The 26,732-nt window shown below is 35.9% G+C and overlaps 3 non-coding genes and 3 pseudogenes across 3 annotated transcripts; all 6 read right to left on the bottom strand.

Moving 5' to 3' along the window:
- Positions 1-4,049: 4,049 nt before the first annotated feature.
- LOC141364463 (U2 spliceosomal RNA) lies at positions 4,050-4,202 on the bottom strand (annotated as a pseudogene).
- A 4,153-nt stretch (positions 4,203-8,355) lies between these two features.
- Positions 8,356-8,520, bottom strand: LOC141364581 (U1 spliceosomal RNA). The gene has a single exon (XR_012370292.1). It is a non-coding gene; the product is annotated as a U1 spliceosomal RNA (small nuclear RNA).
- A 1,073-nt stretch (positions 8,521-9,593) lies between these two features.
- Positions 9,594-9,784, bottom strand: LOC141364436 (U2 spliceosomal RNA). The gene has a single exon (XR_012370156.1). It is a non-coding gene; the product is annotated as a U2 spliceosomal RNA (small nuclear RNA).
- A 4,049-nt stretch (positions 9,785-13,833) lies between these two features.
- Positions 13,834-13,986, bottom strand: LOC141364462 (U2 spliceosomal RNA; annotated as a pseudogene).
- Positions 13,987-17,771: 3,785 nt separating this feature from the next.
- On the bottom strand, positions 17,772-17,936 carry LOC129424563 (U1 spliceosomal RNA). Its single transcript, XR_008638102.1, has one exon. It is a non-coding gene; the product is annotated as a U1 spliceosomal RNA (small nuclear RNA).
- Positions 17,937-19,007: 1,071 nt separating this feature from the next.
- LOC129435340 (U2 spliceosomal RNA) lies at positions 19,008-19,183 on the bottom strand (annotated as a pseudogene).
- Positions 19,184-26,732: the final 7,549 nt, after the last annotated feature.

Raw genomic sequence — 26,732 nt, 5'->3', positions numbered from 1 at the left:
ACCGCAATAGACGCAGCCAAAGGGGAGCCGGCGAAGGCGCTGGCTTTCGGGGTGGAGGCTAGCGGGCATTTAACTCTAATATGAAGTAGTATGTAATATGAAGGGTAGAGTGAAAAAAAAGTGTTAAAGTGTTTTAAACATCCAAATCTGTTCGTTTACTTTGTATTTTTTTCCTGTTTTCGAGTAAAAAAGAATTCTTAAATCGAGATGCATTTTCTTAAGCAAAGTGGCTTAGATTTTAAGTCTTGTTTACTGAAATAAATTCTAAAATGTAATAGGTTAAGGCCTAAATCAAGTAAAAATATATGCCAGTGGTTTAAGGGAAATAAACCTAAATTGAGTTTATTATTGCATTAAGTTGGAACAGAAATTAAGTTTATTTTTCTTACCCCACCGGCAGATATTTTTACTTGTTTTAAATATAAACCTGTTGCTTTTTAGAATTTATTTCAATTATTACAACACATAATATCTTAAGCCACTTTGCTTAACAAGTAAATGCATCTCGATTTAAGAATGGTCAGATATTTACTAGAAAACAAGACAAAAACTTCCAAACATGAATTTACAGACGGCTGGAAATTTTAAACAAAATAACTAGACATACCTATTCGGGTCTGCTCCCGTTTGCTGTGATGAAGGGGGTCTTAGTCCAAAGCACATTTTGAGGAATACTTACACATTTTACTTCTTATTTCTTTAGAATGAATTATTATTTATTTTCAATTACAAAGTATGCGATCTGATTTTCTATTTATTTATTTATTTAGCTTGTTGCACATTTGATTTGTTGCCGCATCATTCCGTGTTAATGTATTTCAATGTATTTGTTTATAAGCAAAAAGTGCGTTATTATAATTCATTATATAGCTGCGAAATATATAAAAGTATTCCCAGCAAACACAAAACGTTTTTATAACGTTTTTGTATTTGCTGGGTTGGCATCACTTTCTTTAGCTCACACAAAATTCTACCAAAAAACAGCATATCATTTTCTACTAAATAACTGCATACACTGTGGATTAAAAATGTCCGGAATGCGAACCTGGTAAAACCCAGGTAAAAAAAGCAAATAAAAAATAAACCATTTTGATTTAGCAAAAGTTTACAAATAAATGCACTCCCTGTACACAACAAGCACGTCTCGTTACCATTCATATTTTGCGTGATTTAAGTTTCGTCGCATACATTTTGGAATAAAATAAGGCTTTTAATGTATGCAGACTTCATTCTCCATTAAGGGCTTATCAATCATAATGAACGCTGTTAACTATTCTCATTGAATGGTCTAAATCCAATGCTGGTAAAGAAATCAAATGTCCATTTAAACGCAACAAGCAAACAGCTATGCTTCCAGGTCTGTCGACGTTGCTGTGGTTTTTCGACAGCTGTAATATGAAGGGTAGAGTGAAAAAAGTGTTTAAGTGTTTTAAACATCCAAATCTGTTCGTTTACTTGCTACTTTTTTCCTGTTTTCGAGTAAAAAAATAATTCTTAAATCGAGATGCATTTTCTTGTTAAGCAAAGTGGCTTAGATTTTAAGTCTTGTTTACTGAAATAAATTCTAAAATGTAATAGGTTAAGGCCTAAATCAAGTAAAAATATATGCCAGTGGGTTAAGGGAAATAAACCTAAATTGAGTTTATTATTGAATTAAGTTGAAACTGAAATTAAGTTTATTTTTCTTACCCCGCCGGCAGATATTTTTACTTGTTTTAAATATAAACCTGTTGATTTTTGTAATTTATTTCAATTATTACAATACATAACATCTTAAGCCACTTTGCGTAACAAGTAAATGCATCTCGATTTAAGAATTGTCAGATATTTACTAGAAAACAAGACAATAACAGCAAGACAGACCTTAATTTACTTTTTTCTTCCAAACATGAATTTACAGACGGCTGGAAATTTTAAATAAAACAACTAGACATACCTATTCGGGTCTGCTCCCGTTTGCTGTGATGAACGGGGTCTTGGTCCAAAGCACATTTTGAGGAATACTTACACATTTTACTTCTTATTTCTTTAGAATTAATTATTATTTATTTTCAATTACAAAGTATGCGATCTGATTTTCTAATCGCGGTGTGTTTTATTCCTCGTTTGCTTGCATGGATTTGCTTTATTTATTTTGCTTGTTGCATTTAAATGCACATTTGATTTGTTGCCGCATTATCCTGTGTTAATGTATTTCAACGTGCTTATAAACAAAAAGTGCGTTATTATAACCAATTATATAGCTGTGAAATATATAAAAGTATTCCCAAAAACCCAGGTAAAAAAGTAAAATAAAAAATAAACCATTTTGATTTAGCAAAAGTTTACAAATAAATGCACTCCCTGTACACAACAAGCACGTCTGGTTACCATTCATGTTTTGCATGATTTAAGTCTCGTCGCATACATGTTTGCGTAAGGATTTGATATTTATTTTTTGTGGAAGTTTATTAAACTAAAAGGCTTTGTATTTTTGCTCCGTGAGCCGCTTGGACGCTGTTTAAATAGTCATCGGGAGTTAACTGTATTTTGCTGTCCTGCAGTTTTTTTCTTTCTTTACGTGTGTATATAAGTGTATGTACCATTTATATAACTATTTCCACATGTAATATCTGAGCGGTGGTTTTTGAGACTTAAACAGAAGGCGAGAGTATGTTTGTGTGTTTTGGTTTATTTTTGGTTCGTCACTGCTTTTAAGAACTATGCACTGATTTGCTGTGTGGTTTGTCCCTTCTGTTAAAAAGTGGATTTAATCTAGTCTCTCCAATTGTGGGTAAATAACCGGTGGGCCGTAAATTTTATCTTTTAAATATTTTTAAGCACTTTCTGTAAAAAATAAATTTGTACTATTTTTGGAGAGTCACGTCTCTGTCTTTAATCCCATCCGAACCAGCAGGGTCCTTTTCATATTTTTGTAACTTTTTTGTTTGTTTATTTTTTCTCTTGGGTTCAATCTATTTTCCTGTGTGAATAAATAACCCAGGTGACCTAGTCGGTTCCTTTTCATACCTTTAACCAAAGGTTACACATGCAAGCAAACGAGGAATAACACATACGATTAGATCATCACGTCACATACTTTGGAATTAATAAGAAACAATTATTCAGTCTAAAGAAATGAGAAGTAAAACGTGTATGTACTTCTTCAAATGGGCACACTTTGGACAACGACCCCCGTCATTACAGTAAAATGTTTTCCCTACTTCCGGTCAAAGCCGCCATTTTGTGAAATGGGCATATAGGCGACGCTGGAGCATGCCGCCATTGTCTCTGTTCAACAAAACAATTGTGTTTATATATAGATCTATTCGATTTTTTTTCGATTTCAATCACCGAATACAAGGTACAACACGATGCCATCTGGCCCTTCTCTCTGGTTTATGTTTGTAAGGAAAATAGAGGGCGAAATTCCATTTCAGTCAAACATTCCTTCGTGCCACGCTGCTTTTTTTCTTTGAACGAAAAAAAAAACCCGTGTGCTCCGCCTATACAATTCGTTTTCCTGTTTATGATTATTTTATGCTTAAAACAAGCAAATAAATCTGCCTAAAGGGTAAGAAAAAAAGTCGTGAACTTTTCCCATAAATACTATTTCAAGAAAAACTGTCCTACCCCACTGGCCGATTTTTTGCTTGTTTAAATTCACTTCGATTGCATATATAAAAATATTGTCTACAAACTAGATCACCGGGCAGATGTTTATCTTTTTAGTATCCACCGAAGACACATGCGAACCTGCATATGGGCCAAACTTTTCCACAATACACATTCGTTGTGTGCACGCGCCATTGTCTTTGTTCAACGCGACAGCGTGCTCCGCCTAAATAATTTGACCCATTTTAACATGGGTTTGTTTCTCGTTGTTGTTTTTTCTTTGAAAACAATCTATATAGCGCTCTCCACAATCGTTTTGGTGTTAGCTTTACGTGGAATAGAAACACACAAAAGTACTGAGCGAACGAGAAACATATTATAGAACGCGCAACATCATATAGATCACGGATTGGAAACCAAACTGGCAACCACGCACAAAAGAAGCAAACTCTGGTTTTAAACTCACCTTATTTGTGCCCGGAAAGCGCCCGAGTCGATGAACGGAGTGGACGGAGCAAGCCTCGCTTCCATTTCCGAAGGTCAAAAATCCATTTAAACTTGTAGTCCCCGGTGTCCACTTGATCTTGTCCAAAAAGCCGAGAAGCGATACCGCAATGGGAGGCGGAGAAGGCGCTGGCTGTCGGGATGGAGGTTAACGGGTCAGAGGTCTGGCACTGAAGGTCTGGGTCCATTCCTCACCGTGTGCATTTCACTCTATACGTGTAAAAAACATACAAATACATAAAATACATACAGAAACAGTTATCACTTACACAAAAAGAACATGAAGGTAAAGCTTCAGTTAATTTGCTTGCTGATTGCTTTTTGCATGCACATAAAAAACTGAACAAAACTGATATACTAAACAAAATAGGCCCTAAAATTGAGGAACACCAGTTGTATAGCTATTTTTTAAATATGAAATAAGACAATAAATTACAAATAACATTTGAATGCCTGCAGCTTGTTCATGTCCACTCCACAAAAAAAAAACAGTGTGACCCTTCTATTTGGTTTCAAGTTTGAAAGTTTCGAACCTATGCAACACTCTTAAGACAAATGCTCCTAAAAAGTACCAAATAAGGGTTCCTCAGCATGTAACCACAGCAGAACCCGTTTTTTGGTACTATATGGAAACTTTTTATAAGGTTCTATAAAGAATCTTGCCTTGAAAAGTGCTCGCCTCAATGGTGCTATAAAAAAACATTAATTTATCAGCTGTCAGGAGTGACATTTTTGTTACTTATCCACTTTTTAATGTATAACACTTGATAAAGATTATTTATTGTCAATTCTTCACATGTTTCAAGCATACAAAGCAATCGAAATACAAGGTGCATCAGCATTCAGTTAATATGCCACCTGGAGCTGGAATCAGCTTTCAGAAGAGATCAGATGTGTTTCAACGGTAGACACTTTTAAATCTAGATGAAAAACACGACGGTTTAACTTTGCATTTACTGAATGATTTAAAACAGTACGAATGAAACAGTATAAAAGAATACAACAGTATGAACCTGTAGCTGGAATCAGCTTTCGGATGAGATCAGATGTGTTTCAACAGTAGGCACTTTTAAACCTAGATTAAAAACACATCAGTTTAACTTTGCATTTACTGAATGATTTAAAACAGTACGAATGAAACAGTATAAAAGAATACAACAGTATGAACCTGTAGCTGGAATCAGCTTTCAAATGAGATCAGATGTGTTTCAACAGTGGGCACTTTTAAACCTAGATTAAAGACACATCGATTTAACTTTGCATTTACTGAAGAATATAAAACAGTACGAATAAAACAGTATAAAAGAATACAACAGTATGATCGGTTTAACTTTGCATTTACTGAATGATTTAAAACAGTACGAATAAAACAGTATAAAAGAATACAACAGTATGAACCTGTAGCTGGAATCAGCTTTCAGATGAGATCAGATGTGTTTCAACAGTAGGCACTTTTAAATCTAGATTTAAAGACACATCGGTTTAACTTTGCATTTACTGAAGAATTTGAAACAGTACGAATGAAACAGTATAAAAGAATACAACAGTATAAACCTGTAGCTGGAATCAGCTTTCAGATGAGATCAGATGTGTTTCAACAGTAGGCACTTTTAAATCTAGATTAAAGACACAACGGTTTAACTTTGCATTTACTGAATAAACAGTACGAATAAAACATTATAAAAGAATACAACAGTATGATCGGTTTAACTTTGCATTTACTGAATGATTTAAAACAGTACGAATAAAACAGTATAAAAGAATACAACAGTATGAACCTGTAGCTGGAATCAGCTTTCAGATGAGATCAAGAACAGTAGCAACTAGATTTAAAGACACATCGGTAACTTTGCATTTACTGAAGAATTTGAAACAGTACGAATGAAACAGTATAAAAGAATACAACAGTATAAACCTGTAGCTGGAATCAGCTTTCAGATGAGATCAGATGTGTTTCAACAGTAGGGCACTTTTAAACCTAGATTAAAGACACATCGGTTTAACTTTGCATTTACTGAAGAATATAAAACAGTACGAATAAAAGAGTATAAAAGAATACAACAGTATGATCGGTTTAACTTTGCATTTACTGAATGATTTAAAACAGAACGAATAAAACAGTATAAAAGAATACAACAGTATGAACCTGTAGCTGGAATCAGCTTTCAAATGAGATCAGATGTGTTTCAACAGAAGACACTTTTAAATCTAGATTAAAAACACATCGGTTTAACTTTGCATTTACTGAATGATTTAAAACAGTACGAATAAAACAGTATAAAAGAATACAACAGTATGATCGGTTTAACTTTGCATTTACTGAATGATTTAAAACAGTACGAATAAAACAGTTTAAAAGAATACAACAGTATGATCGGTTTAACTTTAGATTTACTGAATGATTTAAAACAGTACGAATAAAACAGTATAAAAGAATACAACAGTATGAACCTGTATAGCTGGAATCAGCTTCAGATGAGATCAGATGTGTTTCAACAGTAGGCACTTTTAAATCTAGATTAAAAACACCATCGGTTTAACTTTGCATTTACTGAATGATTTAAAATAAAACAGTATAAAAGAATAAAACAGTATGAACCTTACCTGTTATAAAGGGAATGAAGCTTACGGTATGGTGCTTACCTGCAGAAATAAAGTACAAAAAGAACACACAGAACTTCAATTTTCAACCTGTTTGTGATTACCACACAATCCCGTCACCTGGCTGTGGTCTTCATTTGGTGAACGGTTCTTCACTCATAATTGACCTATACAAGAAATAGAGAAGAATATTAAGCAATTCTGCTCTTACATTTAGATGTGCCCCAAGAACACAGACACACCGGCTCCAAAATGTTGAAACAGTACATTTCTGTTATTTTAATGTGGCAAATGTGTCAGCTTTAAAAGAATCATACCTTACCTTTTAAACAGGATGCGCACTGCATTAAATACCTTTACTCCCAGCATAAGCAAGCAATTTTCAAAATGCTTTAAAAGTAAATGGTGATTATTTTACTTGTTTGCCTGTTTTTGACTACCATAGAATCCTGTCGCCTGGATTCCAACCTATCATTTTCAGGCTTGTAAAGCAAATAATGAAATACATTATCATTGACTTCCATAGTAGGAAAAAAAATATTTTGGAAGTATCGTGATAAATGATGAAGAAAATATTTTGAAAAATGATGGTTAGCACACAGTCGATGGTACCTATTAAATTTCATCATATTTTTTTATTCCTACTATGGAAGTCAATGGTCACTATCTGCTGTGGGTTTACCATCATTCCTCAAAATATCTTCTTTTGTGTTAATCAGAAAAAACGAACGCATACAGGTTTAAAACAACACGAGGATGAGTAAATGATGACAGAATTATCATTATTATAAATTGAAATATTTTCTTACTGCAAGTCATTTAGGTAATCAAGAAAATACTTTACCCGTTGTCTTTGCAAGTTAAACAAATACAGCTTTGCTTCCAGGTCTGTCGACGTTGCTGTGGTTTTTCGACAGCTGTAGTATGAAGGGTAGCGAATGAATGAATACATTGCACAAAAAATCCTTTTTAACTATGCAAATATCTAAAAAGTCTTAAAATAAGATGCATTATTTTGATGAGCAAAAGGACATAAGAAAATAAGCCTAGCCTTTCGGGAGAAAAAACATAAAATTTAAGTGAATTTGGGCTTAAAACAAGCAAATAAATCTGCCAAAGGGGTTAGAAACAAATCTAGATTTAAACACCTAATTCAAGAAAAATTGTCTTAGCCCATTGGCAGATTTGTTGGCTTGTTTTAATGTACATTCATGTACAATATTTCGTTTTGTCTTGTATTTCTAAGCATTTTGTACTGCCCAACGTTGTCTAGGTTGTTTAACGGTTGTCATTTTCTTTTAAAAGCTTTATAATTTATTAGTTTGGATGATTGCCATTCCTGAGAACCGCTTACATTGTAAGTAAAAGAATCATCTAAGCATTATTTTGTTGAATGTCTCTTAGACATGTAGCTGTTTGATTGTGGTTCTATTTAATGGCCAGTCTATACTTGGGGAACGGTCAAACGTCTATTAGATTTTCACTGACAGCCCAAATTAAGCCTTGTTTTAGCCTAGACACATATTCGCGGTCTATTAGAAGTTATGTAGTCGTTTAATAGCCGCTTTTTGATGACCAATGCGTTCTTGTGCCGTGGTTAGGCGTCTCTTGGATTTTCCGTAAAAAGACAAACGAATCTATTTTTAACACAAAGGCCAGGGGAGAGCGCGAACGCAGTCCCCCACTATCAGAAATTTTGCAGTCGAGATTCCCACATTTGGGGAATTCGCAAAGGGTCAGCACAACCGGAGTGCAATGGCTGAGCCTCGCCCTGGGTGAACCACCTTCATGATCATGGTATCTCCCCTGCCAGGTAAGTATGAGCAACAGCCTTTGAGGCCAGACGGCCGCATCTTCCTGTGACCGATCGCATCGACGGCGCCCCCGAAGGCCGTCCGACTACCATTTCATTACTGTGTGTGACCAGGTGGAAAGGCGCACGAAGCCAGGTCTGAAACCAAATATTCTTCGAGATCTACCCATTTTCCGTTTCCAGCCCGGTTAAACCGTGCAGAGAGAAAAACGTGAAACAATTTAAATCAAATGGATTTAAATAGCGCATTTCAATATATCGTTTCGTTATTACAAAGTAACTTTACGTGGAATAGAAACAAAGAAATGTACAGAGCAATCGAGAAACAACGAAAGCATAGCAATTTTAGAACGTGGATAAATAAAAACACAAGGGCTCAATGACTTACCCGTTGTCGTTGTGAGTTAAACAAATACAGCTATGCTTCCAGATCTGCCGACGTTGCTGTGGTTCTTCGACAGCTGTAGTACAGTGAAAAAAAAGTTTTCAGGTGTTTTGAACATCCCAATCTGTCTCGTTCGCTTTTTCAGCTGTGTCGATGATGTTTAAGTCGTCATCGTGTCACCTCCAAAATACGAATGCATACAGGTTGAAAACAACACGAGGATGAATAAATGATGACAGAGTTATCATTATAAATTAAAATATTTTCTTACTGCAAGTCATTTAGGTAATCAAGAAAATACTTTACCCGTTGTCTTAAACAAATACAGCTATGCTTCCAGGCGTGTCGACGTTGCTGTGGTTTTTCGACCGCTGTAGTATGAAGGGTAGTGGAAAAAAAGTTTTCAGGTGTTTTTAACATCCCAAACTGTCTCGTACGATTTTCTTGCGCCTTCAGCTGTGTCGAGGCTGTTTAATTCGTCCTGGTATCACCTCCGCAAACTGTAAGGAAAATAATTAAATACATTACAAAAACATTTCGTTATCAGCGTGTTCATTTCCATGCAAGCTTTTCGTTAAACCAATAATGCCAACGAATACACAGCACTTTTAAAACACACGAATTAAAAAACACTCTGTCATTCACGCACAAAAGAAACAAATTCTGTTTTTTACCTAACTTATTTGTCCCCGAGAAGGGGAGCGCACCGTTCATGGAAACACTGCAATACCACGTCGATGCATGGAGTGGAAGGAGCAAGCTCCGCTTCCATTTCCGAAGGTCAAAAATCCATTTAACGTATAGTCCCCGGGTAGGAGACGTATCAGACATTAAACTGATAAGAACAGATACTACACTTGATCTTAGCCAAAAGGCCGAGAAGCGATACCGCAATAGACGCAGCCAAAGGGGAGCCGGCGAAGGCGCTGGCTTTCGGGGTGGAGGCTAGCGGGCATTTAACTCTAATATGAAGTAGTATGTAATATGAAGGGTAGAGTGAAAAAAAAGTGTTAAAGTGTTTTAAACATCCAAATCTGTTCGTTTACTTTGTATTTTTTTCCTGTTTTCGAGTAAAAAAGAATTCTTAAATCGAGATGCATTTTCTTAAGCAAAGTGGCTTAGATTTTAAGTCTTGTTTACTGAAATAAATTCTAAAATGTAATAGGTTAAGGCCTAAATCAAGTAAAAATATATGCCAGTGGTTTAAGGGAAATAAACCTAAATTGAGTTTATTATTGCATTAAGTTGGAACAGAAATTAAGTTTATTTTTCTTACCCCACCGGCAGATATTTTTACTTGTTTTAAATATAAACCTGTTGCTTTTTAGAATTTATTTCAATTATTACAACACATAATATCTTAAGCCACTTTGCTTAACAAGTAAATGCATCTCGATTTAAGAATGGTCAGATATTTACTAGAAAACAAGACAAAAACTTCCAAACATGAATTTACAGACGGCTGGAAATTTTAAACAAAATAACTAGACATACCTATTCGGGTCTGCTCCCGTTTGCTGTGATGAAGGGGGTCTTAGTCCAAAGCACATTTTGAGGAATACTTACACATTTTACTTCTTATTTCTTTAGAATGAATTATTATTTATTTTCAATTACAAAGTATGCGATCTGATTTTCTATTTATTTATTTATTTAGCTTGTTGCACATTTGATTTGTTGCCGCATCATTCCGTGTTAATGTATTTCAATGTATTTGTTTATAAGCAAAAAGTGCGTTATTATAATTCATTATATAGCTGCGAAATATATAAAAGTATTCCCAGCAAACACAAAACGTTTTTATAACGTTTTTGTATTTGCTGGGTTGGCATCACTTTCTTTAGCTCACACAAAATTCTACCAAAAAACAGCATATCATTTTCTACTAAATAACTGCATACACTGTGGATTAAAAATGTCCGGAATGCGAACCTGGTAAAACCCAGGTAAAAAAAGCAAATAAAAAATAAACCATTTTGATTTAGCAAAAGTTTACAAATAAATGCACTCCCTGTACACAACAAGCACGTCTCGTTACCATTCATATTTTGCGTGATTTAAGTTTCGTCGCATACATTTTGGAATAAAATAAGGCTTTTAATGTATGCAGACTTCATTCTCCATTAAGGGCTTATCAATCATAATGAACGCTGTTAACTATTCTCATTGAATGGTCTAAATCCAATGCTGGTAAAGAAATCAAATGTCCATTTAAACGCAACAAGCAAACAGCTATGCTTCCAGGTCTGTCGACGTTGCTGTGGTTTTTCGACAGCTGTAATATGAAGGGTAGAGTGAAAAAAGTGTTTAAGTGTTTTAAACATCCAAATCTGTTCGTTTACTTGCTACTTTTTTCCTGTTTTCGAGTAAAAAAATAATTCTTAAATCGAGATGCATTTTCTTGTTAAGCAAAGTGGCTTAGATTTTAAGTCTTGTTTACTGAAATAAATTCTAAAATGTAATAGGTTAAGGCCTAAATCAAGTAAAAATATATGCCAGTGGGTTAAGGGAAATAAACCTAAATTGAGTTTATTATTGAATTAAGTTGAAACTGAAATTAAGTTTATTTTTCTTACCCCGCCGGCAGATATTTTTACTTGTTTTAAATATAAACCTGTTGATTTTTGTAATTTATTTCAATTATTACAATACATAACATCTTAAGCCACTTTGCGTAACAAGTAAATGCATCTCGATTTAAGAATTGTCAGATATTTACTAGAAAACAAGACAATAACAGCAAGACAGACCTTAATTTACTTTTTTCTTCCAAACATGAATTTACAGACGGCTGGAAATTTTAAATAAAACAACTAGACATACCTATTCGGGTCTGCTCCCGTTTGCTGTGATGAACGGGGTCTTGGTCCAAAGCACATTTTGAGGAATACTTACACATTTTACTTCTTATTTCTTTAGAATTAATTATTATTTATTTTCAATTACAAAGTATGCGATCTGATTTTCTAATCGCGGTGTGTTTTATTCCTCGTTTGCTTGCATGGATTTGCTTTATTTATTTTGCTTGTTGCATTTAAATGCACATTTGATTTGTTGCCGCATTATCCTGTGTTAATGTATTTCAACGTGCTTATAAACAAAAAGTGCGTTATTATAACCAATTATATAGCTGTGAAATATATAAAAGTATTCCCAAAAACCCAGGTAAAAAAGTAAAATAAAAAATAAACCATTTTGATTTAGCAAAAGTTTACAAATAAATGCACTCCCTGTACACAACAAGCACGTCTGGTTACCATTCATGTTTTGCATGATTTAAGTCTCGTCGCATACATGTTTGCGTAAGGATTTGATATTTATTTTTTGTGGAAGTTTATTAAACTAAAAGGCTTTGTATTTTTGCTCCGTGAGCCGCTTGGACGCTGTTTAAATAGTCATCGGGAGTTAACTGTATTTTGCTGTCCTGCAGTTTTTTTCTTTCTTTACGTGTGTATATAAGTGTATGTACCATTTATATAACTATTTCCACATGTAATATCTGAGCGGTGGTTTTTGAGACTTAAACAGAAGGCGAGAGTATGTTTGTGTGTTTTGGTTTATTTTTGGTTCGTCACTGCTTTTAAGAACTATGCACTGATTTGCTGTGTGGTTTGTCCCTTCTGTTAAAAAGTGGATTTAATCTAGTCTCTCCAATTGTGGGTAAATAACCGGTGGGCCGTAAATTTTATCTTTTAAATATTTTTAAGCACTTTCTGTAAAAAATAAATTTGTACTATTTTTGGAGAGTCACGTCTCTGTCTTTAATCCCATCCGAACCAGCAGGGTCCTTTTCATATTTTTGTAACTTTTTTGTTTGTTTATTTTTTCTCTTGGGTTCAATCTATTTTCCTGTGTGAATAAATAACCCAGGTGACCTAGTCGGTTCCTTTTCATACCTTTAACCAAAGGTTACACATGCAAGCAAACGAGGAATAACACATACGATTAGATCATCACGTCACATACTTTGGAATTAATAAGAAACAATTATTCAGTCTAAAGAAATGAGAAGTAAAACGTGTATGTACTTCTTCAAATGGGCACACTTTGGACAACGACCCCCGTCATTACAGTAAAATGTTTTCCCTACTTCCGGTCAAAGCCGCCATTTTGTGAAATGGGCATATAGGCGACGCTGGAGCATGCCGCCATTGTCTCTGTTCAACAAAACAATTGTGTTTATATATAGATCTATTCGATTTTTTTTTCGATTTCAATCACCGAATACAAGGTACAACACGATGCCATCTGGCCCTTCTCTCTGGTTTATGTTTGTAAGGAAAATAGAGGGCGAAATTCCATTTCAGTCAAACATTCCTTCGTGCCACGCTGCTTTTTTTCTTTGAACGAAAAAAAAACCCGTGTGCTCCGCCTATACAATTCGTTTTCCTGTTTATGATTATTTTATGCTTAAAACAAGCAAATAAATCTGCCTAAAGGGTAAGAAAAAAAGTCGTGAACTTTTCCCATAAATACTATTTCAAGAAAAACTGTCCTACCCCACTGGCCGATTTTTTGCTTGTTTAAATTCACTTCGATTGCATATATAAAAATATTGTCTACAAACTAGATCACCGGGCAGATGTTTATCTTTTTAGTATCCACCGAAGACACATGCGAACCTGCATATGGGCCAAACTTTTCCACAATACACATTCGTTGTGTGCACGCGCCATTGTCTTTGTTCAACGCGACAGCGTGCTCCGCCTAAATAATTTGACCCATTTTAACATGGGTTTGTTTCTCGTTGTTGTTTTTTCTTTGAAAACAATCTATATAGCGCTCTCCACAATCGTTTTGGTGTTAGCTTTACGTGGAATAGAAACACACAAAAGTACTGAGCGAACGAGAAACATATTATAGAACGCGCAACATCATATAGATCACGGATTGGAAACCAAACTGGCAACCACGCACAAAAGAAGCAAACTCTGGTTTTAAACTCACCTTATTTGTGCCCGGAAAGCGCCCGAGTCGATGAACGGAGTGGACGGAGCAAGCCTCGCTTCCATTTCCGAAGGTCAAAAATCCATTTAAACTTGTAGTCCCCGGTGTCCACTTGATCTTGTCCAAAAAGCCGAGAAGCGATACCGCAATGGGAGGCGGAGAAGGCGCTGGCTGTCGGGATGGAGGTTAACGGGTCAGAGGTCTGGCACTGAAGGTCTGGGTCCATTCCTCACCGTGTGCATTTCACTCTATACGTGTAAAAAACATACAAATACATAAAATACATACAGAAACAGTTATCACTTACACAAAAAGAACATGAAGGTAAAGCTTCAGTTAATTTGCTTGCTGATTGCTTTTTGCATGCACATAAAAAACTGAACAAAACTGATATACTAAACAAAATAGGCCCTAAAATTGAGGAACACCAGTTGTATAGCTATTTTTTAAATATGAAATAAGACAATAAATTACAAATAACATTTGAATGCCTGCAGCTTGTTCATGTCCACTCCACAAAAAAAAAACAGTGTGACCCTTCTATTTGGTTTCAAGTTTGAAAGTTTCGAACCTATGCAACACTCTTAAGACAAATGCTCCTAAAAAGTACCAAATAAGGGTTCCTCAGCATGTAACCACAGCAGAACCCGTTTTTTGGTACTATATGGAAACTTTTTATAAGGTTCTATAAAGAATCTTGCCTTGAAAAGTGCTCGCCTCAATGGTGCTATAAAAAAACATTAATTTATCAGCTGTCAGGAGTGACATTTTTGTTACTTATCCACTTTTTAATGTATAACACTTGATAAAGATTATTTATTGTCAATTCTTCACATGTTTCAAGCATACAAAGCAATCGAAATACAAGGTGCATCAGCATTCAGTTAATATGCCACCTGGAGCTGGAATCAGCTTTCAGAAGAGATCAGATGTGTTTCAACGGTAGACACTTTTAAATCTAGATGAAAAACACGACGGTTTAACTTTGCATTTACTGAATGATTTAAAACAGTACGAATGAAACAGTATAAAAGAATACAACAGTATGAACCTGTAGCTGGAATCAGCTTTCGGATGAGATCAGATGTGTTTCAACAGTAGGCACTTTTAAACCTAGATTAAAAACACATCAGTTTAACTTTGCATTTACTGAATGATTTAAAACAGTACGAATGAAACAGTATAAAAGAATACAACAGTATGAACCTGTAGCTGGAATCAGCTTTCAAATGAGATCAGATGTGTTTCAACAGTGGGCACTTTTAAACCTAGATTAAAGACACATCGATTTAACTTTGCATTTACTGAAGAATATAAAACAGTACGAATAAAACAGTATAAAAGAATACAACAGTATGATCGGTTTAACTTTGCATTTACTGAATGATTTAAAACAGTACGAATAAAACAGTATAAAAGAATACAACAGTATGAACCTGTAGCTGGAATCAGCTTTCAGATGAGATCAGATGTGTTTCAACAGTAGGCACTTTTAAATCTAGATTTAAAGACACATCGGTTTAACTTTGCATTTACTGAAGAATTTGAAACAGTACGAATGAAACAGTATAAAAGAATACAACAGTATAAACCTGTAGCTGGAATCAGCTTTCAGATGAGATCAGATGTGTTTCAACAGTAGGCACTTTTAAATCTAGATTAAAGACACAACGGTTTAACTTTGCATTTACTGAATAAACAGCACGAATAAAACATTATAAAAGAATACAACAGTATGATCGGTTTAACTTTGCATTTACTGAATGATTTAAAACAGAACGAATAAAACAGTATAAAAGAATACAACAGTATGAACCTGTAGCTGGAATCAGCTTTCAAATGAGATCAGATGTGTTTCAACAGAAGACACTTTTAAATCTAGATTAAAAACACATCGGTTTAACTTTGCATTTACTGAATGATTTAAAACAGTACGAATAAAACAGTATAAAAGAATACAACAGTATGATCGGTTTAACTTTGCATTTACTGAATGATTTAAAACAGTACGAATAAAACAGTTTAAAAGAATACAACAGTATGATCGGTTTAACTTTAGATTTACTGAATGATTTAAAACAGTACGAATAAAACAGTATAAAAGAATACAACAGTATGAACCTGTATAGCTGGAATCAGCTTCAGATGAGATCAGATGTGTTTCAACAGTAGGCACTTTTAAATCTAGATTAAAAACACCATCGGTTTAACTTTGCATTTACTGAATGATTTAAAATAAAACAGTATAAAAGAATAAAACAGTATGAACCTTACCTGTTATAAAGGGAATGAAGCTTACGGTATGGTGCTTACCTGCAGAAATAAAGTACAAAAAGAACACACAGAACTTCAATTTTCAACCTGTTTGTGATTACCACACAATCCCGTCACCTGGCTGTGGTCTTCATTTGGTGAACGGTTCTTCACTCATAATTGACCTATACAAGAAATAGAGAAGAATATTAAGCAATTCTGCTCTTACATTTAGATGTGCCCCAAGAACACAGACACACCGGCTCCAAAATGTTGAAACAGTACATTTCTGTTATTTTAATGTGGCAAATGTGTCAGCTTTAAAAGAATCATACCTTACCTTTTAAACAGGATGCGCACTGCATTAAATACCTTTACTCCCAGCATAAGCAAGCAATTTTCAAAATGCTTTAAAAGTAAATGGTGATTATTTTACTTGTTTGCCTGTTTTTGACTACCATAGAATCCTGTCGCCTGGATTCCAACCTATCATTTTCAGGCTTGTAAAGCAAATAATGAAATACATTATCATTGACTTCCATAGTAGGAAAAAAAATATTTTGGAAGTATCGTGATAAATGATGAAGAAAATATTTTGAAAAATGATGGTTAGCACACAGTCGATGGTACCTATTAAATTTCATCATATTTTTTTATTCCTACTATGGAAGTCAATGGTCACTATCTGCTGTGGGTTTACCATCATTCCTCAAAATATCTTCTTTTGTGTTAATCAGAAAAAACGAACGCATACAGGTTTAAAACAACACGAGGATGAGTAAATGATGACAGAATTATCATTATTATAAATTGAAATATTTTCTTACTGCAAGTCATTTAGGTAATCAAGAAAATACTTTACCCGTTGTCTTTGCAAGTTAAACAAATACAGCTTTGCTTCCAGGTCTGTCGACGTTGCTGTGGTTTTTCGACAGCTGTAGTATGAAGGGTAGCGAATGAATGAATACATTGCACAAAAAATCCTTTTTAACTATGCAAATATCTAAAAAGTCTTAAAATAAGATGCATTATTTTGATGAGCAAAAGGACATAAGAAAATAAGCCTAGCCTTTCGGGAGAAAAAACATAAAATTTAAGTGAATTTGGGCTTAAAACAAGCAAATAAATCTGCCAAAGGGGTTAGAAACAAATCTAGATTTAAACACCTAATTCAAGAAAAATTGTCTTAGCCCATTGGCAGATTTGTTGGCTTGTTTTAATGTACATTCATGTACAATATTTCGTTTTGTCTTGTATTTCTAAGCATTTTGTACTGCCCAACGTTGTCTAGGTTGTTTAACGGTTGTCATTTTCTTTTAAAAGCTTTATAATTTATTAGTTTGGATGATTGCCATTCCTGAGAACCGCTTACATTGTAAGTAAAAGAATCATCTAAGCATTATTTTGTTGAATGTCTCTTAGACATGTAGCTGTTTGATTGTGGTTCTATTTAATGGCCAGTCTATACTTGGGGAACGGTCAAACGTCTATTAGATTTTCACTGACAGCCCAAATTAAGCCTTGTTTTAGCCTAGACACATATTCGCGGTCTATTAGAAGTTATGTAGTCGTTTAATAGCCGCTTTTTGATGACCAATGCGTTCTTGTGCCGTGGTTAGGCGTCTCTTGGATTTTCCGTAAAAAGACAAACGAATCTATTTTTAACACAAAGGCCAGGGGAGAGCGCGAACGCAGTCCCCCACTATCAGAAATTTTGCAGTCGAGATTCCCACATTTGGGGAATTCGCAAAGGGTCAGCACAACCGGAGTGCAATGGCTGAGCCTCGCCCTGGGTGAACCACCTTCATGATCATGGTATCTCCCCTGCCAGGTAAGTATGAGCAACAGCCTTTGAGGCCAGACGGCCGCATCTTCCTGTGACCGATCGCATCGACGGCGCCCCCGAAGGCCGTCCGACTACCATTTCATTACTGTGTGTGACCAGGTGGAAAGGCGCACGAAGCCAGGTCTGAAACCAAATATTCTTCGAGATCTACCCATTTTCCGTTTCCAGCCCGGTTAAACCGTGCAGAGAGAAAAACGTGAAACAATTTAAATCAAATGGATTTAAATAGCGCATTTCAATATATCGTTTCGTTATTACAAAGTAACTTTACGTGGAATAGAAACAAAGAAATGTACAGAGCAATCGAGAAACAACGAAAGCATAGCAATTTTAGAACGTGGATAAATAAAAACACAAGGGCTCAATGACTTACCCGTTGTCGTTGTGAGTTAAACAAATACAGCTATGCTTCCAGATCTGCCGACGTTGCTGTGGTTCTTCGACAGCTGTAGTACAGTGAAAAAAAAGTTTTCAGGTGTTTTGAACATCCCAATCTGTCTCGTTCGCTTTTTCAGCTGTGTCGATGATGTTAGTCGTCATCGTGTCACCTCCAAAATACGAATGCATACAGGTTGAAAACAACACGAGGATGAATAAATGATGACAGAGTTATCATTATAAATTAAAATATTTTCTTACTGCAAGTCATTTAGGTAATCAAGAAAATACTTTACCCGTTGTCTTAAACAAATACAGCTATGCTTCCAGGCGTGTCGACGTTGCTGTGGTTTTTCGACCGCTGTAGTATGAAGGGTAGTGGAAAAAAAGTTTTCAGGTGTTTTTAACATCCCAAACTGTCTCGTACGATTTTCTTGCGCCTTCAGCTGTGTCGAGGCTGTTTAATTCGTCCTGGTATCACCTCCGCAAACTGTAAGGAAAATAATTAAATACATTACAAAAACATTTCGTTATCAGCGTGTTCATTTCCATGCAAGCTTTTCGTTAAACCAATAATGCCAACGAATACACAGCACTTTTAAAACACACGAATTAAAAAACACTCTGTCATTCACGCACAAAAGAAACAAATTCTGATTTTTACCTAACTTATTTGTCCCCGAGAAGGGGAGCGCACCGTTCATGGAAACACTGCAATACCACGTCGATGCATGGAGTGGAAGGAGCAAGCTCCGCTTCCATTTCCGAAGGTCAAAAATCCATTTAACGTATAGTCCCCGGGTAGGAGACGTATCAGACATTAAACTGATAAGAACAGATTTTTATTCTTTCGAAAAATTTTATTGTCACACAATCATATAAAACATCTTGCCATCACTTCAAGTAAAATAAAATGCATGTTGTCCCACAATCATATAACACATCTTGCCATCACTTCAAGTAAAATAAAATAAAATGCATGTTGTCACACAATCATATAAAACATCTTGCCATCACTTCAAGTAAAAAATGCATGTATTCGTCGTAGTTAAAACAAGTAAAAATAATAAATTATAAATCATCAAATAGTCAATTTATTTAAAAAGACACAAATAAATTTACACATAAATATTAAAAGCTCACTCTTTTGCTGTGCATAAACTACAAGTGGGTACTACTTAAACAATCTTAAACCATCATTTCAGCTCCCCAGAACATTTCTACACCTGGCATGTCAGGACCCAGAGGAGATCCTCTTAAACCAAGGCTCCGCTGCCCCAGCCTGGTTGTTTGTGGGGGGCATCTACGGGCAGTCAGGACTCGTGGCTGAGGGGACCTCCCTGTGAAGCTCCGACCCCCACGTCCGAATGGCGACGTATGGCGTACTCCTGCAGCCTTTCTTTGGCCAGCTGTAACATGGCCTGCAGAGACACCTGTACGCGCTTCCCCACCAACAGGTTTCTGGAGGTCCATATGGCATCTTTGATGCAATTAATGGTAAGCCAGAGCCTGGTATAAGTGTCCGCTGGCATTTGGCTCTGGCCTGTTCCACCCATGACCATCCTGTAATCTGTGACCCCCCCTGCTGGCAGGTACGGGAATTGCTGGGGGCCGGCCGTTGCCCACAGGTCCCTCACAGCACTGCATTCCCAGAGTGCATGTCTCACGGTCTCAGGCATGCCGCAACTGAGCCGTGGACATATTGGATTTTTTGACATTCCCCGGGAATGCATCACGGCCCTGACCGGGAGGATCTCATGGGCTGCCATCCACGCCAGGTCCTTGTGCCTGTTCTGAAGAGCTGAATGGGACACATCGCGCCACACTTTCTTGGCCTCATCTAACATGAGCCCGCGCACTTGACTCACTTTTTCCCGTTCCTGCACAGCAGAGAGAATAGAGCGGTGATTAGTTAAAACATCTATACTTTCTTTTTCCAGGTTTTATTGTCTTAAAAAGGTTTTAATAAAAGCATAGGCTGGCGGTAAATCAAATGCAATGGGTGTTTTTAAATTAACTGTTAAAAGCTTTAAGGACCGCAAATACGACCCCATCCAGAATCTGGCCATGGCTATTGTTTTGTGGTCTTTAGATGGGGTTGTAGCATATTTTATATGTAGTGCAGTGTAGTGTGCTCCTAAAACCAGGTGGGGGTCCGGCACCCCTTTGCCTCCATGCTTAGGTGCTTGCTTCATGATCTCTCTCTTAAGCCTCTCCCATTTGGACCCCCACAGGAAATAAAAGACAGCTCGATTCAGGGCTAAAAAGAAGGATCTAGGAGGATAAAAGACTGAACACAACAATAAAATTAGTGGCAAAATCACTGCTTTTATTATTAAAACTTTCCCTTCCAATGTAAGTTGGCGAAGTCCCCAAAACCCCAGTCTCTGTGTTACTTTTGCTAAAACCTCTGACCAATTCCCACTACCTCCTCCTTTACTGTCAAACTTAATGCCCAATATTTTCAAGTCTGTCTTTTTTACAGTTAAATCCAGTCCATTTGTGTCTATAGGTTGCCAGGGGCCAAAGAATTGTGCTTGTGTTTTGTCTCTGTTTAGTTTGGCCCCTGAAGCTCTCCCAAACCAGTCAGTCACATCCATTGTCCTCTTAATAGATAGAATGTCTGTGCATAAAATGTTTATGTCGTCCATATACAGTACCGTCTTAGCCATCTGTCCTCCTGTCCCTGGTAAGTCCAGTCCTTTGATCCAATGATCCCTTCGCAATATCTGCGCTAAAGGCTCAATACAGGCCACGTATAGGAGGGGAGATAACGGACATCCCTGACGGACACCGCAGCGAATATTTACTGCTTTGGACAAGTTCCCATTTACTACAATTCTGCTAGTTATGTCCCGATACAGCATTCCCACCCAAGCTATGAATTTCCCCGGAAAACCCATTTTTTCCAGTACTTGAAACAAGTACTGGTGCGAGACTCGGTCGAATGCCTTTTCAAAATCTAAATTTAGGACTACTAAACGAATGTTTCTGTCTCTCGCGTAACAGATGGTGTCTCTAATCAGTACTAGGCTGTCCGTGATCTTTCTCCCAGGGACGGCGCAGGCTTGGTCCGGGTGGATCAGTTCTGTTAAAACCATAGACATTCGTTTCATTAATATTTTGCTAAAAAGTTTCAAATCAAAATTTAAAAGAGTTATTGGGCGCCAGTTCTTTAGGTCTGATTTGTCATTCTTTTTGTGTAGCAGTGTTACTATCCCTGTCCTAAAACTGTCCGGTAGTCTGTCACATTTGTCAAAGTCATTAAAAACAGCTAAAAGGTCTGGTGCTAAAATGTCCCAAAAAGTCTGATAAAATTCTAAAGGGAGTCCATCAACTCCTGGAGACTTTTGCCTCTTAAAATTTCTTAAAGCTTTTTCAATTTCAAAATGGGTGAAATGTTTAGTTAAAAAGGAACTGTCTTGCACTGTTTTTGTTATGTGGGATAAAACTTCTCTTGCTATGTCTCCATCAATTGTTTTCTCTCCGTACAGGTCTTCATAAAAACTTTCTACTACATTCATTATATCTTTTGTTCCTGTTAAAATTTCTCCATGGTTGTTTTTTAATTTCACTATTGCTTTGTCCCTACTAATAATTTTCTTAAAAAAGTATCTGGTGCATTTCTCACCTTCTTCCAGTTCCTTTTCTTTGCATCTTAACATAATACCTCTACTCTGGGCCTCCGTCAGATCAGACATTTCCTTTTTTACTTCTTCTATTTCTTCCTTAAAATCAAACCCCATGTTAAAAAGGTTAAAATAACGCTGTAGCCTTTTTTGCAATCCCACCATACGTCGTCTTTCTTTTTCCTTTTTTCTTTTCCCTGCCTGCCTAAAAAAAATCTGTGTCTTTCGCTTTACCATTTCCCACCACTGTGCCCGTGATTCATAAAAGTCTTGAAGGGTCTGCCATTGACTATACTGCTCTCTGTATTTACTGACTATATCTTTTTCTAATAACAGAGAGCAGTTTAGCTTCCACAGACCTCTTCCTAAAGTCACACCAGAGGGAAGTGAGAGGGTGCAGGATAGCATTACGTGGTCAGAAAAAAACAGGGGGGTTAATGTAGCATCTGTGGGCGGACAATCTCTGGTAAAAATGTAATCAATCCGAGAGGCTCTGGTGCCATCACCACTAAACCAGGTGAAGCCCTCCTCTCTAGGATGCATTATTTTAAAACAGTCTTTTAGGTTAAAATCTTTAATTATATTCTGTAATAAAACTGAAGTTTTATCTACCCTAAAATCATCCCCTGCCCCTTTCCTGTCTATTTTACTTAAAAGACAATTAAAATCACCCGCAAAAATTAAAGGCACTCTTCCTAAAAGGTGGGATTGCAAGTCTTTTAAAAGCTCATACCTTTCATTCTTTTCTGTAAAACCATAGACATTAAGAATGTTAAAATCCCTCTCTAAAAAAGTCAGGTTTGCTAAAAGGGCCCGCCCTTCTTTCACCACGGTGCTGCCCTTCACCAAGATGTTTGGGTTATTTATCAGAATGGCCACACCGTCATTTTTATTAAAATTGGACCCACTCCATACAGATGGCCCACTAGTCCACAGTTCCTCCCATTTTCTGTACGAATTGCTAAAAGGTAATGAACACTCTTGTAATATAAAAACATCTGACTTGAGGGATTTTAAAAAGGATAAAACATTCTGTGCTCTTATAGTGGCTCTCACACTCCTTACATTGATGGTTGAAATGATGAGAGCCATGAGCAGGAAGGTAAAAAGGCATGATGCTTTAAAAGACATTTTTAAAAATCTAAAAAACTGTAAAGTGGGGTTACAAAAAAATCAAAAACAAAACTTAGTTAGAATCAATAAAATTTTCAATCTCTTGTGAAACAGATTCTTCCTTTACTCCAATAGGTGAGGACTCAGGGGTTTCAATCTGTTTCTCCCTAGGGCAACTATAAGCTGCTCTAGGGGTAGATGATTTCAGCTCAATTGTTAAGAAGGAAATCTCATTTGGTGAGTTTGTTGGAAAAAGCCTGTTTAGATCTCCCGAGGATGAAGAATCTAAATCAGGTTCAAACCTTTCTCTAATGTCAAGTTCCTCTACAACGGGGGATTGGGTACCCCTTTTCCTTTTTAACTGAGCACTGGGCAACCTATCAGGGGACTGTTCCCCTCCTTGTTCATGTATTTCAATTTGGGTTTCACTTTTACTTTCATTTTCATTTTCCTTTTCATTGTTTAATACATTACCATCTTGCTGTTCCTGGTTGGCTTCTGGGCTGGCTGGGCGGAGCCCTACCACCTCACCACCTTCTCCACCAATAGCAGAGTTTGGCGGGAAATTTGAAATTTCTGGCTCCGCCCCCTCATTAACTGTCTCCTTTTCAACCGTTTTGTTTGCTTTCAGCTTGTTGGCAAACGACATGGGGCAATCTCTGTAAAGGTGGTACACTTGATCTTAGCCAAAAGGCCGAGAAGCGATACCGCAATAGACGCAGCCAAAGGGGAGCCGGCGAAGGCGCTGGCTTTCGGGGTGGAGGCTAGCGGGCATTTAACTCTAATATGAAGTAGTATGTAATATGAAGGGTAGAGTGAAAAAAAAGTGTTAAAGTGTTTTAAACATCCAAATCTGTTCGTTTACTTTGTATTTTTTTCCTGTTTTCGAGTAAAAAAGAATTCTTAAATCGAGATGCATTTTCTTAAGCAAAGTGGCTTAGATTTTAAGTCTTGTTTACTGAAATAAATTCTAAAATGTAATAGGTTAAGGCCTAAATCAAGTAAAAATATATGCCAGTGGTTTAAGGGAAATAAACCTAAATTGAGTTTATTATTGCATTAAGTTGGAACAGAAATTAAGTTTATTTTTCTTACCCCACCGGCAGATATTTTTACTTGTTTTAAATATAAACCTGTTGCTTTTTAGAATTTATTTCAATTATTACAACACATAATATCTTAAGCCACTTTGCTTAACAAGTAAATGCATCTCGATTTAAGAATGGTCAGATATTTACTAGAAAACAAGACAAAAACTTCCAAACATGAATTTACAGACGGCTGGAAATTTTAAACAAAATAACTAGACATACCTATTCGGGTCTGCTCCCGTTTGCTGTGATGAAGGGGGTCTTAGTCCAAAGCACATTTTGAGGAATACTTACACATTTTACTTCTTATTTCTTTAGAATGAATTATTATTTATTTTCAATTACAAAGTATGCGATCTGATTTTCTATTTATTTATTTATTTAGCTTGTTGCACATTTGATTTGTTGCCGCATCATTCCGTGTTAATGTATTTCAATGTATTTGTTTATAAGCAAAAAGTGCGTTATTATAATTCATTATATAGCTGCGAAATATATAAAAGTATTCCCAGCAAACACAAAACGTTTTTATAACGTTTTTGTATTTGCTGGGTTGGCATCACTTTCTTTAGCTCACACAAAATTCTACCAAAAAACAGCATATCATTTTCTACTAAATAACTGCATACACTGTGGATTAAAAATGTCCGGAATGCGAACCTGGTAAAACCCAGGTAAAAAAAGCAAATAAAAAATAAACCATTTTGATTTAGCAAAAGTTTACAAATAAATGCACTCCCTGTACACAACAAGCACGTCTCGTTACCATTCATATTTTGCGTGATTTAAGTTTCGTCGCATACATTTTGGAATAAAATAAGGCTTTTAATGTATGCAGACTTCATTCTCCATTAAGGGCTTATCAATCATAATGAACGCTGTTAACTATTCTCATTGAATGGTCTAAATCCAATGCTGGTAAAGAAATCAAATGTCCATTTAAACGCAACAAGCAAACAGCTATGCTTCCAGGTCTGTCGACGTTGCTGTGGTTTTTCGACAGCTGTAATATGAAGGGTAGAGTGAAAAAAGTGTTTAAGTGTTTTAAACATCCAAATCTGTTCGTTTACTTGCTACTTTTTTCCTGTTTTCGAGTAAAAAAATAATTCTTAAATCGAGATGCATTTTCTTGTTAAGCAAAGTGGCTTAGATTTTAAGTCTTGTTTACTGAAATAAATTCTAAAATGTAATAGGTTAAGGCCTAAATCAAGTAAAAATATATGCCAGTGGGTTAAGGGAAATAAACCTAAATTGAGTTTATTATTGAATTAAGTTGAAACTGAAATTAAGTTTATTTTTCTTACCCCGCCGGCAGATATTTTTACTTGTTTTAAATATAAACCTGTTGATTTTTGTAATTTATTTCAATTATTACAATACATAACATCTTAAGCCACTTTGCGTAACAAGTAAATGCATCTCGATTTAAGAATTGTCAGATATTTACTAGAAAACAAGACAATAACAGCAAGACAGACCTTAATTTACTTTTTTCTTCCAAACATGAATTTACAGACGGCTGGAAATTTTAAATAAAACAACTAGACATACCTATTCGGGTCTGCTCCCGTTTGCTGTGATGAACGGGGTCTTGGTCCAAAGCACATTTTGAGGAATACTTACACATTTTACCTCTCATCTCTTCAGAATTCATCATTACTTATTTTCAATTACAAAGTATGCGATCTGATTTTCTAATCGCGGTGTGTTTTATTCCTCGTTTGCTTGCATGGATTTGCTTTATTTATTTTGCTTGTTGCATTTAAATGCACATTTGATTTGTTGCCGCATTATCCTGTGTTAATGTATTTCAACGTGCTTATAAACAAAAAGTGCGTTATTATAACCAATTATATAGCTGTGAAATATATAAAAGTATTCCCAAAAACCCAGGTAAAAAAGTAAAATAAAAAATAAACCATTTTGATTTAGCAAAAGTTTACAAATAAATGCACTCCCTGTACACAACAAGCACGTCTGGTTACCATTCATGTTTTGCATGATTTAAGTCTCGTCGCATACATGTTTGCGTAAGGATTTGATATTTATTTTTTGTGGAAGTTTATTAAACTAAAAGGCTTTGTATTTTTGCTCCGTGAGCCGCTTGGACGCTGTTTAAATAGTCATCGGGAGTTAACTGTATTTTGCTGTCCTGCAGTTTTTTTCTTTCTTTACGTGTGTATATAAGTGTATGTACCATTTATATAACTATTTCCACATGTAATATCTGAGCGGTGGTTTTTGAGACTTAAACAGAAGGCGAGAGTATGTTTGTGTGTTTTGGTTTATTTTTGGTTCGTCACTGCTTTTAAGAACTATGCACTGATTTGCTGTGTGGTTTGTCCCTTCTGTTAAAAAGTGGATTTAATCTAGTCTCTCCAATTGTGGGTAAATAACCGGTGGGCCGTAAATTTTATCTTTTAAATATTTTTAAGCACTTTCTGTAAAAAATAAATTTGTACTATTTTTGGAGAGTCACGTCTCTGTCTTTAATCCCATCCGAACCAGCAGGGTCCTTTTCATATTTTTGTAACTTTTTTGTTTGTTTATTTTTTCTCTTGGGTTCAATCTATTTTCC

The sequence above is a fragment of the Misgurnus anguillicaudatus genome, chromosome 6 (genome assembly GCF_027580225.2).
Source record: "Misgurnus anguillicaudatus chromosome 6, ASM2758022v2, whole genome shotgun sequence".
In the NCBI taxonomy this organism is placed as follows: domain Eukaryota; kingdom Metazoa; phylum Chordata; class Actinopteri; order Cypriniformes; family Cobitidae; genus Misgurnus; species Misgurnus anguillicaudatus.
Note: the sequence above shows the minus strand (reverse complement) of the source record. Positions and strands in the feature narration are given on the sequence as shown.